At 42.2% G+C, this 12,278-nt stretch overlaps 1 protein-coding gene and 1 long non-coding RNA gene across 4 annotated transcripts in view; one reads left to right on the top strand and one right to left on the bottom strand.

The window, feature by feature from the left end:
* The window catches only part of PIP5K1B (phosphatidylinositol-4-phosphate 5-kinase type 1 beta), a 310,275-nt gene that overhangs the window by 24,167 nt on the left and 273,830 nt on the right, over window positions 1-12,278 (bottom strand). The gene's annotated exons all lie outside the window — the stretch shown is intronic.
* Window positions 1-12,278, top strand: part of LOC134759776 (uncharacterized) — a 68,400-nt gene that overhangs the window by 54,241 nt on the left and 1,881 nt on the right. The gene's annotated exons all lie outside the window — the stretch shown is intronic.

Genomic DNA, 12,278 nt, shown 5'->3' with positions numbered 1-12,278 from the left:
CCAGGCGTGGTGGTGGGTGCCTGTAATCCCAGTTACTTGGAAGGCTGAGCCAGGAGAATTGCTTGAATCTGGAAGACGGAGGTTGCAGTGAGCCGAGATCGCACCATTGCACTCCAGCCTGGGTGACAGAGTGAGACTTTGTCTCAGAAAAAAAAAAAAAAAGAAGAGATTTTAGTTTGAATTATTGCCAAATTGAGGAAAAGGAAATTCCCACAAAAACCCAGTTTCTTTTGAGACATGAGAAGAGTGGCCAACTGTAAGCCTACATTTCTGAGTAGCAGTGAGATTGCAGCTGCCTTCCCTAGACCGAGCATGTCCTCTGCATTGCTGCAGGGTCCCCACCTCACTCGAGCATCCCACCCAGCCTGTTACACTCATGCGCACCATCCCTCCCCATGTGTCTGCCCAACATCTCTACTTCCAGGATGAGACCCAGGGAGGTGCAGCGGCTTGCCTGGGTTACATGGTCCCTAAACACAGTTAGGATCTTAACTCTGTTTTCCAATTAACTACCCTTTTTTACAGTCATTGCTGCTAACATTTTAGAAATTTGTCATTGCAGAAACAAAGGTAGTGTAGGCAAATGTGCCTAGGAGCTTGCAAAATAATTACAGAATACCCACAAAAACAAATATGGTATATGATGTTTGGTGTGAGCTATGGAGATCTTTGTTCTTTTGGGAAGAGTAACAATGAACAGAAAGTTTTGAGGAAAAGTAAGCAAAATATGCTTTCCAAAACAACATATTTAAAACAATGGATATTAATATTGAACAATGAAAATAACGCTACTTAAGCTTCCAACAATTTAATATTTAAACCAAATTATACATATAAAAGAATTTGGGAGAATATACAGCCCTAAATGAATAATCAGGCATTTATATAGTAAAGTACCATTAAATGTATTCTGAATAATCTGAAATTATTATTGTCTTGGTATTGAGTGTAAGCTACATAACCGATTAATTAATCTTTCTATTTGTTATCCTCATTATGCAGGATCTACCAAGTGAGACCAGAGCACAGAATGGCATGTTACTTGCCTAAAAATCTTAGATTAGATACTATCTAGCACCCAAAAAAGGATGAGAATACATTTTCAGGAAACAAACACCTGAGCTGAGAAAGCATTAACAGGCAGAGCATAAGCTTTGGAATCAGATGAATCTGACTTTCATTTCTGGCTCTTGGACTTAGTTGTATGAGATATTGGGTAAGTTTCTTAACCCTTCTGAGTAAGAGCTCCAGTTTCCCATATGTAAAATGAGAATAATAATACAGAACGAGTAGGGTTGTTGGAGTGATTTGTGGTAATGAATGTAGGATGCAAATATTTAGTTATTTAATTTGTATTTTTTTAGAGACATGGTCTTGCTCTGTCATCCAGGCTGGAGTGCAGTGTTGCAATCTTGGCTCGCTGCAGCCTTGGACTCCTGAGCTCAAATGATCCTCCTGCCTCAGCCCCCAAGTAGCTGGGACTACAGGCATGTGCCACCATGCCTGGTTTTTCTTTTTAAAAATTTTTTGGTAGAGATGAGGTCTCCCTATATTGCCAAGGCTGGTGTCAAACTCCTGGGCTCAAGTGATCATCCCAAAGGCCAAGAGTTTAAGAGTCTGGCTGCCTGCCGATGTTCTGCACCATTAAGTTTTGCTACAGTTCTCTCGATTCAGACTGTCTGAGGGCTAATTGCACATAATTTGCAACAAGCCACACAGGCCTGTAATACACTGCCATTACAGGCATGAGCTACTACTGCTCCCAGCTGCAAATAGTTATTGAGTATCCATGTATGCACGTTGCACCTAGAATGGATTCTAGCACCTAGAATACAGAGATCAAATTTTAAAAGTCTGTGCCTGATGGAACTTACATAGTATTAAAGAAGACAGACAATGAGATAAGTATTTAAAATATGTATTATGTTGGTCAAAAGTGCTAAGGAGAAAAGAAAAACACACACAGAAAAAAGATAGGAAGTGAGTAGCAGAGGCCAACTCCAAACAGCAAACTCTCTTTGCTCTGCCATCACAGGATCTCAGGCATGAGCCACATCCTCCACAGGACACTTATCAAGCCCTCTCAAGTGTCCCTGGGTGGGGACAGACACCTCTGATCAACAGTTCTCTCTAAAGATCACATTCTAACTGCCACTCTTTTCTTGGCCTCAATAACCTCTTTTAAAGGCTGGAGGTGGGTAGTCAGCTGAGAGCTGTAGAGCTGATTTTCTGCCATTCAAAAACCAGTTTTGACCTTTGCAAGTGCTATAGTCTCACATTTACTTTTGTTTTGGGCCTCAGCCAAAACAGATACTAAAAATATTTCAGTTTAACATTGTCACATTATTTTTAGCAAAGAGAGATTAGTAAAGGTTATATGCATTACTGAAGAGAAAGGTGTAACTTTCCTAATCAAGAAATGTTTCACATAGGACATAAAGTCTTACCTAGGCCTAAGAACCTATAAACTGTACGCAGGAATATGTATGTGAATGTCCATTGTGGCTTAAAAAATAATGAAATGTAATTATCAAAAGAGTAAGGAGATAACGCAAGAATAAGTCATCTAATTCAAATAAACGCATCCATAGTCTACAGCAAAGTCTTCTCTTGAAGATGCCCCAAGCAGTAAAGGTAATGTAATTTTTTTTTTTTTGAGATGGAGTCTCGCTGTCACCCAGGCTTGAGTACAGTGGTGCAATCTCGGCTCACTGCAACCTCCATCTCCTGGGCTTAAGCGATTCTCCTGCTTCAGCCTCTCAAGTAGCTGGGACTACAGGTGCGCACCACCATGCCCAGCTACTTTTTTTTTTTTTTGTAGTTTTAGTAGAGATGGGGTTTCACCATGTTGGCCAGGCTGGTCTTGAACTCCTGGCCTTGGGCGATCCACCCACCTCAGCCTCCCAGAGTGCTGGGATTACAGGCGTGAGCCACCGTGCCTGGCCAGTAATATACATTTAAAGAAAGGATTTTCATTTAAATGTCTATGCCATTGATCAATTTAATATTCATTGCTCCTCAGTTCTGACTTTGGGAAGTATTCTTGCTTTTATCCTGATATTTTTACTGCATTGTTGATTTCCTGGGCACAAGCCTATTTAGAATCAATTTCTAATTTATCTGGCTGAGAGTTTCCTAGGTTCTGTTTTAGGGGTCACTTAGAAGCAAGGATACCTCTCTTGGGAGGAATGTCCTGAAAATCTAGTGGTCAGGTCAGAGTGCCCACCATTTCTCAGACTTGTGGCTTGGGAAGATCCAGTTATAGAAGCAAATTTACGTGACTGGGTTTAGGAGTCTGGCTGCCTGCCTAGGTTCTGCACCATCAAGTTTTGCCACAATTCTCTCGATTCAGGCTGTCTGAGGGCTAATTGCATGTAATTTGCAACAAGCCACACAGGAAACTGTTAATCTACTCAGCTATGTTCTTCCCTTGTAAAAACACAGAAACTGCCAATACTCTTCCACGGCTCTGTGCTCTGCTCTCCGAACAAGTCATAAACTTCTCACGGGTGAGAGCAGTACAGGAGGAGCGATTTTTCTTCCTGGCTGTCTCTCTAGGAGGGAACGTTAATGGCACCCTGATGCCACACAGGCCTCTGTCATTTACAGAAAAAAAAAAAAAAAAAGATTATTTTGGTTATCAGCAGTATTAGTTTGGCTTCATTGGAGAGCATTAGCCTGGCTGGACTGCTGAAAACAGTCATTGATAATTTTATAGCCTGGAACACTCTGATTTCTGTTTGCAGACCTAATGAGTGTTTTATAGCTAATTCTCATGAGAGCATTTGTTGAGGGAACATATGGTACTATCCACAGTTTTTGCCTTTTAAAAGTCATTCTCTCACTGCCTCAGTTTGTTTTAATCAAAGTAATAAATATCATAATAAAGCACACAACACAGATGACTTCTGATGAAAAGCAACAACCTCCTGCCCTCCTCCCCACCCCCACCCTCCGCCATTCCCTAGGGGCAGCAGCCCTTTTTGGGATTTCTCTTTTAATATTTTCTGGAGATTCCCTTCATGTCTTTTGATGAATGGTTAAAAGATTCTTAACCTAAGGGAGCATCCATTGATTCACTATGAGGGACATTTACCCTCTTCTACCCCATGTCTTCTCCCAACATTTGCTATTTATATTTTATTTTGTAACTGTAAATAACATACCTAGTGAGCTTTTTAATTCCATCAACCACATACCATATCCTTTAACTCCCCACATTATTTCGTCTTTGTCCCTGCTTTCCCCTCTCACTTTATATTAGACACACTTAAAAAAAACCAAACAACTTTTATCTCTACTTTGTCAGGGCTGTTCATATTTATATCCTATCTTGCAGCTATAACAAAATTGCTCCCTCTTTGTCCACAGATTGGCTCTAAAATTAGAAAATTGACACATAGAGTTTATAGTATGGTGACTATATAAATATTGTATACTGCCGGGCCAACAGTGAGTTAGGGTTATATTTCCCTCTCTGGGTTCAGAGTCATAATTGCTGGGTCATGCAAAGAAAAATGTTTCCCAAATCAAAGTTAAATGGAGTCTTTTTTTTTTCCCCCTAAGTTTGCTTAAATTCATGCCACATTTTAGGCTGCTTCATGTTAGGAGGTTTTTGCCCTTCAGAAACTGTCATGTGGGGAAGAAACCTCAGAGAATATCCAGGCGAAGGGCAGAGGCCTCGATACAAGCTCTGCGTCTCTGATTACTGGTTACAATGCTGGGCAAGTTATGACACTAAGCTCCTGGTTCCTCATCTGTGGGTGGGAAAGATGCCCAGCCCATCTCACAAGGCCAGCAAGAGGATCAGTTTGGATAGTGCAAGAGAAAGAAAGGCCAAGACAGGGTAAAGCTCTTTTGGATAAGCAAACAGGAGTATCAACAGGACTCTTACCTCTGAGACTCTGCCTGTTTTCATGGGGCTTTGATGAGGTCTGCTTGCATAGACAGATTTATCGTAAGACCTTGGAAAGAATTCCTTTTCTGCTCTTAGTTTAGCTACCAGAACATTAACTGATAACAAATGTAGACAGGAAAGCTCTACCTGCAGAGAAAACCCACAAATACAGCCTGGTCTCACTTAATGGCTGCAAAGACTTGTTTAGTACCAGAGCCACACTCTGCTTATGGGCAAGCCCATTCCAGCGTGACCCAGGGGCTTCTGAAGTGATGGTCAAACCAACACCTTGTGCCCCACTGGGAAAAAGCTCACCTTTGGTTGGGGCAGGGAGTGGGTGAGGATACTACAGGGTGTGGAAATTCTCAAGCACTAGCACTAGAGCTCCTGTGGCAGCCTGGACAGTATCAGAGTGTGGCACATCTCATGCTCGGGCCAGGACAGAGCGGCTCCTTCATGCTCAGCCCTTGGCTGAGTGTGTGGGCACATCTACAAGACCCCCCCAACACGGACCCAGGGAAGTAGAAAAGCTTTGACCACAGTCACTGCACCCAGAATGCTTAGCCGCCTGCCACCATACAAGAGGCTTTCAGAGATCTGCTTATTTCTGCCTTTCTCACTTTCAGCCCTGAGCATGGCTGCTGCTCTTCCCCACTCTCCCACTTTTGCTATTTTTAGACAAGGAGACTGCCTGTTTCTAATGAAGGCAGCAGAGCAGCAGGCTCTCTCCTGGTATCAACCAATGGCTCCCCTTCCCTCAGTGAGCACCAGAAGCATGAAGCCTGCTGCAGGCACAGCTCAGACAGCAGCACTTACAACCCATAGGCAGGAAGAGACTCAAACAGTGTGTTTCCAGGTTTATTCATTGTGAGGACAGAAGCCACGATGGTTCAGAGAACTGGCAGTGACTGAGCTCCTGCCATGAGCAGCCTCAGAGGTGAGAAGAGGGCCTCCTCTCCCTTTGAGGGGAGTGACTGTGTGTGTGGGGGTGGCTGGAGGGACAAACCTTTTCAAAGAGGAACCCTCATCCAAGTTCAGGGACCTTTTTCATCATATATCTCTGTGAGATTTGTTTTTCTTTCCAATATCATACCCCAACATGTACACACACAAGCACAGGTGTAAAGCTAGCAGGCATCATTGACTATGATGTTTATACTGCGATGACTGTATTACACATGTTATGTCATTTACTCATTAAAAAGAACCCTGTTAGGTGAGGTCTCTGGCTATTTATTTTGTACATTCGAGTATTAAGACTATCTTGTCTCACCTCTGGTGGCATTTGGATTTGAACGTATGTCTGACTGGAGTAACATGTCCTACACATATTGCCTTGAGCCATCCAATCACTGCAGAAAATTAGCCCTTTCCTGTGTTTCTAAGTTATCCTCAGCAACCACGGTTCAATTATAAAAGAGAAAAAGAGATACAGAGATCCATTTCCCAATGACAAATCTATTTCTATAGACAAGTCTTGATTATTTGATTTCATCAAAGGAACAAGGAATAGATGTTAAAGCGTAACAACAGAAACCTTTGACACCCCCACTCATATCATATACAGAAATTAATTTGAGATGGATCACCGACAAAATGTGAAAGCTAACCTAGAAAGCTTCCAGGAAAACACAAAGGAGAAAAGCCATTGGGGTCACATCTAAGAAGGGGCAGAAGGGAACTTGCTGGTGGGATGGGGGAATGTTCTTTATCTTGATCTGGGTGATGGTAACTTGGGTACATATTTTTCAAAATTTATGGAACTATAAAGATTTCTGCATTTTTACTATATATAAATTTTACTTTAATAATGAACTGTCAGCATAATAAACAGTATCTGCTTTTCTCCCTACAAAACTACCAATCATCCGTTCAAATGTATACTGTGTGCCTACTTCATTCCAAGTGCTGGGCTTAAACCAAAAAATAAGCAGACATGGTCAGAACACCAACTTAGGGAGCTTCCCAAAAAGTTGGGGCAACAACCTAAGTGTGCCTTATTTGATGAATGGTTAAAGAAAATGTGGTACACATATACAAATGAATAGTATTCATCCTTAAAAGAGAAGGAAATTCTGCCATTTGCAACAAGATGGATGAACCTGGAGGACATTATGCTAAGTGAAATAAGCCAGACACAAAAAGAAAAACACTGCGTGAACTCATTTGTAAAATCTAAGAAAGCTGAACTAATAAAAGCAGAGACTAGAATGATAGTTACTGGTGGAAAGGAGAAGAGGAAGTGAGGAGGTGTTGGCCAAAATGTATGCCAGATGAGGAAGTTCTGGAGATCTGAGGCACAGCATGATGACCATAGTTAATAATCATGTATTGTATACTTAAGATTTGCTAGAAGAGCTGATCTTAAGGGTTCTCACCACACAAAAAATATAACCACGTGAGGTGATAGATATGTTAATTGGCTTGATGTGGTAATCATTTTACAATGTATCACCTTAAATATATATAATTTTTATTTGTTAAGTATATCTCAATAAAGCTGGGGAAAAACCCTAAAAATCCCCCAAAGTTGAGGAGATATATATTAATAATAAATGTTAAAAAGCCAATAATTATATGATTATGAAACATATAAATGCAAAAAAATACCCCACCAAAATAACACCCAAGACGACAACAACAGCAAACCAAAATAAAAACCTTGACCATCAAAGTAATTTCTTTTTCTTTTTTTGAGACAGAGCCTCGCTCTATCACCCAGGCTGGAGTGCAGTAGCCCAATCTCAGCTCATTGCAACCTCTGCCTCCAGGGTTCAAGCGATTTTTGTGCCTCAGCCTCCCACGTAGCTGGGATTACAGGCAAGCACCGCCACACCTGGCTAATTTTTGTATTTTTAGTAGACGGGGTTTCCCCAGGTTGGCCAGGCTGGTCTCCAACTCCCAACCTCAGGCGATCTGCTCGCCTTGGCCTCCCAAAGTGCTGGGATTATAGCCGTGAGCCACCATGCTGGGCCCATCAAAGTAATTTCTATTAAGCTTCACAATACTGGATGGCTTCTGCTCTCTAGGACAATGTGTTTTACTGTTCATATTTGGCAGAGTCTAACATCATAATTAGTTCCCTTCCTAGAGCTCATATCCATGGAATTAAGAGAGAATATATTTAGGTAGATCCCAGAGGTGAGGCTTAGGTAGATTTAAAAAACGGCAGTATGGGCCATCCATGAAACATTCCCAGGTAGACAGCACACATTGAAAACAGGGTTGACTGTGTTCTCTAGCTAGAGAAAAGCACCACGAAGGCAATAGGAATTGGGACCTTTTGAATCATAGGGCAGGGGTCCCCAACCCCCAGGCCACAGACTGTTACTGGTCTGTGGCCCGTTAGGAACCGGCCGCACAGCAGGAGGTGAGTGGTGGGTGAGAGAGATACCGCCTAAGCTCTGCCTCCTGTTAGATCAGTGGCGGCATTAGATTCTCAAAGGAGCGTGAACTCCCTTGTGAACTGCACATGAGAAGGATCTAGGTTTTGTGCCCCTCATGAGAATCTAATGCCTGATGATCTGAGGTAGAACAGTTTCATTCTGAAACCATCCCCACTCTCCCATTCAATCCATGAAAAAATTGTCTTCCACAAAACCGGTCCCTGGTGCCAAAAAGGTTGGGGACCACTGTCATAGGGCACTGATGGCCCTTGTGGCTCAGAGGAGCAGTACAATATGTGAAAGAATGAGCTAGAACAAGAGGCAGGGTAGTGGGGGTTGTGGTACCAATGTGGCACTAAGTAGCTGTGAGTGCTGTATTTGGGTAAGACATTGAATTTTCCTGTACTCCACAGTTCCCTTCTCTGTAAAAATCAGGAGTTTGGATTTGATCAGGTCTTGCTAGCTTCCAAAAGTTTTGATTCTTAGCCTTAGTTGGTCTTCTCTAACTAAAGTTTGAGATCAGAGTGGCATATTGGAAATACAATATGCTGAACTGGAAATGCCTTTTGCTGTGTAAGCTAATGGAACCAATAAAGGTTTAAGACACAGTGAACAGGAAACGATTCCTGGCCTAAGCACTATTATTTCTCTGTACTACACCTCAATGGCATAATTCCCATGGATAGTGGTTTGCTGCCAGATACTCTGCAATCTCTATACTTGCTGCTGTCAGATTCAAACAAACAAAAATTACTCAGAAAAACAAAGCTTTATTCAGAGCAATGTTGTTATGTGTTGAATTGCATCTCCCTAAAATTCATATGTTTAAGTCCTAGCCCCCAGTACCTCAGAATGTGACCCTATTTGGGAATGAGTTTGGTGCAGACATAATTAGTTTAGATGAGGTCATACTGGAATAGGGTGTGTCCTACTTCGGTATGACTGGTGTTCTTATAAAAAGGGGAAATTTGGACATAGAGACACAAACACACAAGGAAAGCTCCATGGAAGATAAAGGCAGAGATTTACAAGCCAAGGAATGTCAAAGATTGCCAGCACACCACCAGAAGCTAGCAGAGAGGCATGGAACAGATTCTTCTTCACAGCCTCAGAAAGAAAACCCTGCTGATATCTGGATTTCAAACTCCTGGCCTCCAGAATGGTGAGACAAATTTCTGTTGTTTAAGCCATCCAGTTCATGGTACTTTGTAAGGGCAGCTTAGCAAACTAATACTGGTGTTATAAATGCCTGAGGGACAAGCTGGCCTCGGCAAATAGGCTGACTCACTGACCTTCCCTCCATAACACCACCTTGGGAAAAAAGAACTTCTCACTGACATGCATTCATAAATAAACACCTTAACTTTTAGGAAGTTTATATTTTAGGCAGCTGAAGAAAAGTACAATTCATATTTCTTGCTAAACACTACATTTTCTGTCTTTAAAAAGTAAGACCTGGCTGGGTGCAGTGGCTCATGCCTGTAATCCCAGCACTTTGGGAGGCTAAGGCAGGTGGATTATTTGAGTCCAGGAGTTTGAGATCAGCCTGGGCAACATGGCGAAACCCTGTCTCTACAAAAAATATAAACATTAGCTGGGCATGCTGGCACACACCTATAGTCCCAGTCACTTGGGAGGCTGGAGTGGGAGGGCTGCTTGAGTTCACAAGGCTGAGGCTGCAGCGAGCTGTGATCGCGCCACTGCACTCCAGCCTGGGTGACACAGCAAAACTCTGTCTCAAAACCAGCCAACCTAACAAACAAAAACCCAGAACAAAAAGCAAGGCCCTTCTTCAGTAAAACCCAACAAACATTTTTTAAACCTTTATTAGTGACCAGGAATTGCTAGATAGTGTTTGTGCCTTAGCTTTCAGACTCTACTCAGGTCGTCACCAGGTCAATGTGCTAAAAACACACAGGGTTGAAATGAGCACCCTCAGCATGTAAGTGGTATCCTTCAGTCAAAACCCAAATTACTATTAGGTCTGCAGAAGCTGCTGGAAAAAATAATATGAAAACAGATTAGAAAAGCAGCTTCACTCTCACAGATGTACACTGTAATTATAACTGTTCAGAGCTATTGGAAAATGATAAGCAGAATTGATTTTCTGTCCTTGCTAGCTTCAGAGAGGTGCAGAATGACAGGAAAGTTCTCTCATTCGTGGCTAGGCTGACACCAAACGAATTACAAGTTCTGATCTGACTAATCAGAAAATGTCACAGAAGCTACTGGTCTCTGCTATACAGGTCGACACCTGTCGTGAGTCACTAGGAACATAAGAGGTTTAGTATGATAGACATACTTGTTCTGGTTTCTAAATCATGGTACAGCTTTAGTAATCTCTGGCAGTGGTTCTTTTATATACCCAAACCCTTCCTATAAGTTAAGGATCAAGGCTAGGCATGTTAGAATCTGACGTTAGTAACACTCCAATTGCTTAAATAGTGGTTCTCAAGCTTTAATGTGCATTAGAATTGACAACAGGAAGCTGCATTTTAAACAACTTGTTTCTGAAGCAGGTGATTCTAGAGCCTATACTTTTAAGAAATGCTGGCTTAGAGAGATGGTAAAGCAGTGAGATGTGCAGTCTAGAAACAGCATAGTATGCTTCTAAGAATGACTGAGGACCAGAATGATCCATCTTAACAAGAATGAAGAGGAAGGCTGGGTGTGGTGGCTCACACCTGTAATCCCAGCACTTTGGGAGGCCGAGGTGGGAGGATTTCTTGAGTCCAGGAGTTTGAAACCAGCCTGGGCAACAGGGTGGAACCCCATTTCTACAAAAAATTAGCCAGGCACGGTGGCACACACCTGTAGTTCCAGCTACTTGGGAAGCTGAGGTGGGAGGATCGCTTGAGCCCGGGAGGTGAAGGCTGCAGTTAGCCAAGATCACGCCACTGTGCTCCAGCCTGGGTGACAGTGTGAGACCCTGTCTCCCCTACCCTGAAAAAAATGTTGAGTAACATATGGGTCAAAGGGCACTGCTGAAGGCCCTGCCTGTGCCTCCTGGCTTGGTGCTAACTGCTCTGGTGCTGGTGTTTAGAGTGTCTGCAGGGGTTAGCATTCTGGCTTAGGAGGCTGGGGCCTGGCTGGTGTTCAGGAGCTCTGAATTCCACCCTTAGGTCAGATATGTAACCATTTACCACATCACACTGAATAAATCCTACCTTCCAGAAAGCACATATATGTAAACTAATAAATGATTAGGCCCTTGGTTAAGAACCACAAACACGCTCCCCATAATTTTACACTGTTTATAGACCTGACTTCTTGTTATGTATTAATGTGCTTAGCCATTTGTAAATACAAATATTAATGTTTACAAGCTGTCACTGAAACTATATACCCTTTTCCTGTGTTTTTGACCTACTCTTAAAAAGTCTAAATTATCCATTTTCGGAGTCCAATTTAAGCTTTAGTTATTTTGGATAATGTCTATCTTTCATAGGTATGTCTAAATCCTATTTACATAAAATTTCTTAATGGCTATTACTAAAAATGCTCTCAAAATATTTATCATTGATGTATCTACATATCTACAGCCTCTCCTTAGATTTTTTTTTCTTGTTAATGTGTTTGTTTTATTTTATTTTATTTTATTATTTTGAGATGGAGTCTCGCTCTGTCGCCCAGGCTGGAGTTCACTGCAACAGATGAAGTTGTTGTATTACGTCTGAGCTGTTGTGGGAGCAGGCACTGGAAGGCTTTAGTTCTTGCCTTGTAGTCTCCCCATCTAACCAGCACTACTTAGCTGGGGCTTGCTTGGGCAGTCACTTTATCTTTCTGACCTTGTTCTTTATCTCTATCACAGTGATAAAAATCACTCTCGTTATTTACAACAGGGTTGATGTAAATAATAACATGTGCAAGTGTCTACCATCTGCTTGCCTTTGGGAGGCACCTATTAGATGTCCTTGCTCATGCTGGAGGTGCCTGAATTTACCCTCCTCATTGTCTCCTGGTCCCTGGAGCATTTGGGAGAATTCAGTGAGGCT

Source organism: Pongo abelii, chromosome 13 (genome assembly GCF_028885655.2).
Source record: "Pongo abelii isolate AG06213 chromosome 13, NHGRI_mPonAbe1-v2.0_pri, whole genome shotgun sequence".
NCBI lineage: Eukaryota > Metazoa > Chordata > Mammalia > Primates > Hominidae > Pongo > Pongo abelii.
Note: the sequence above shows the minus strand (reverse complement) of the source record. Positions and strands in the feature narration are given on the sequence as shown.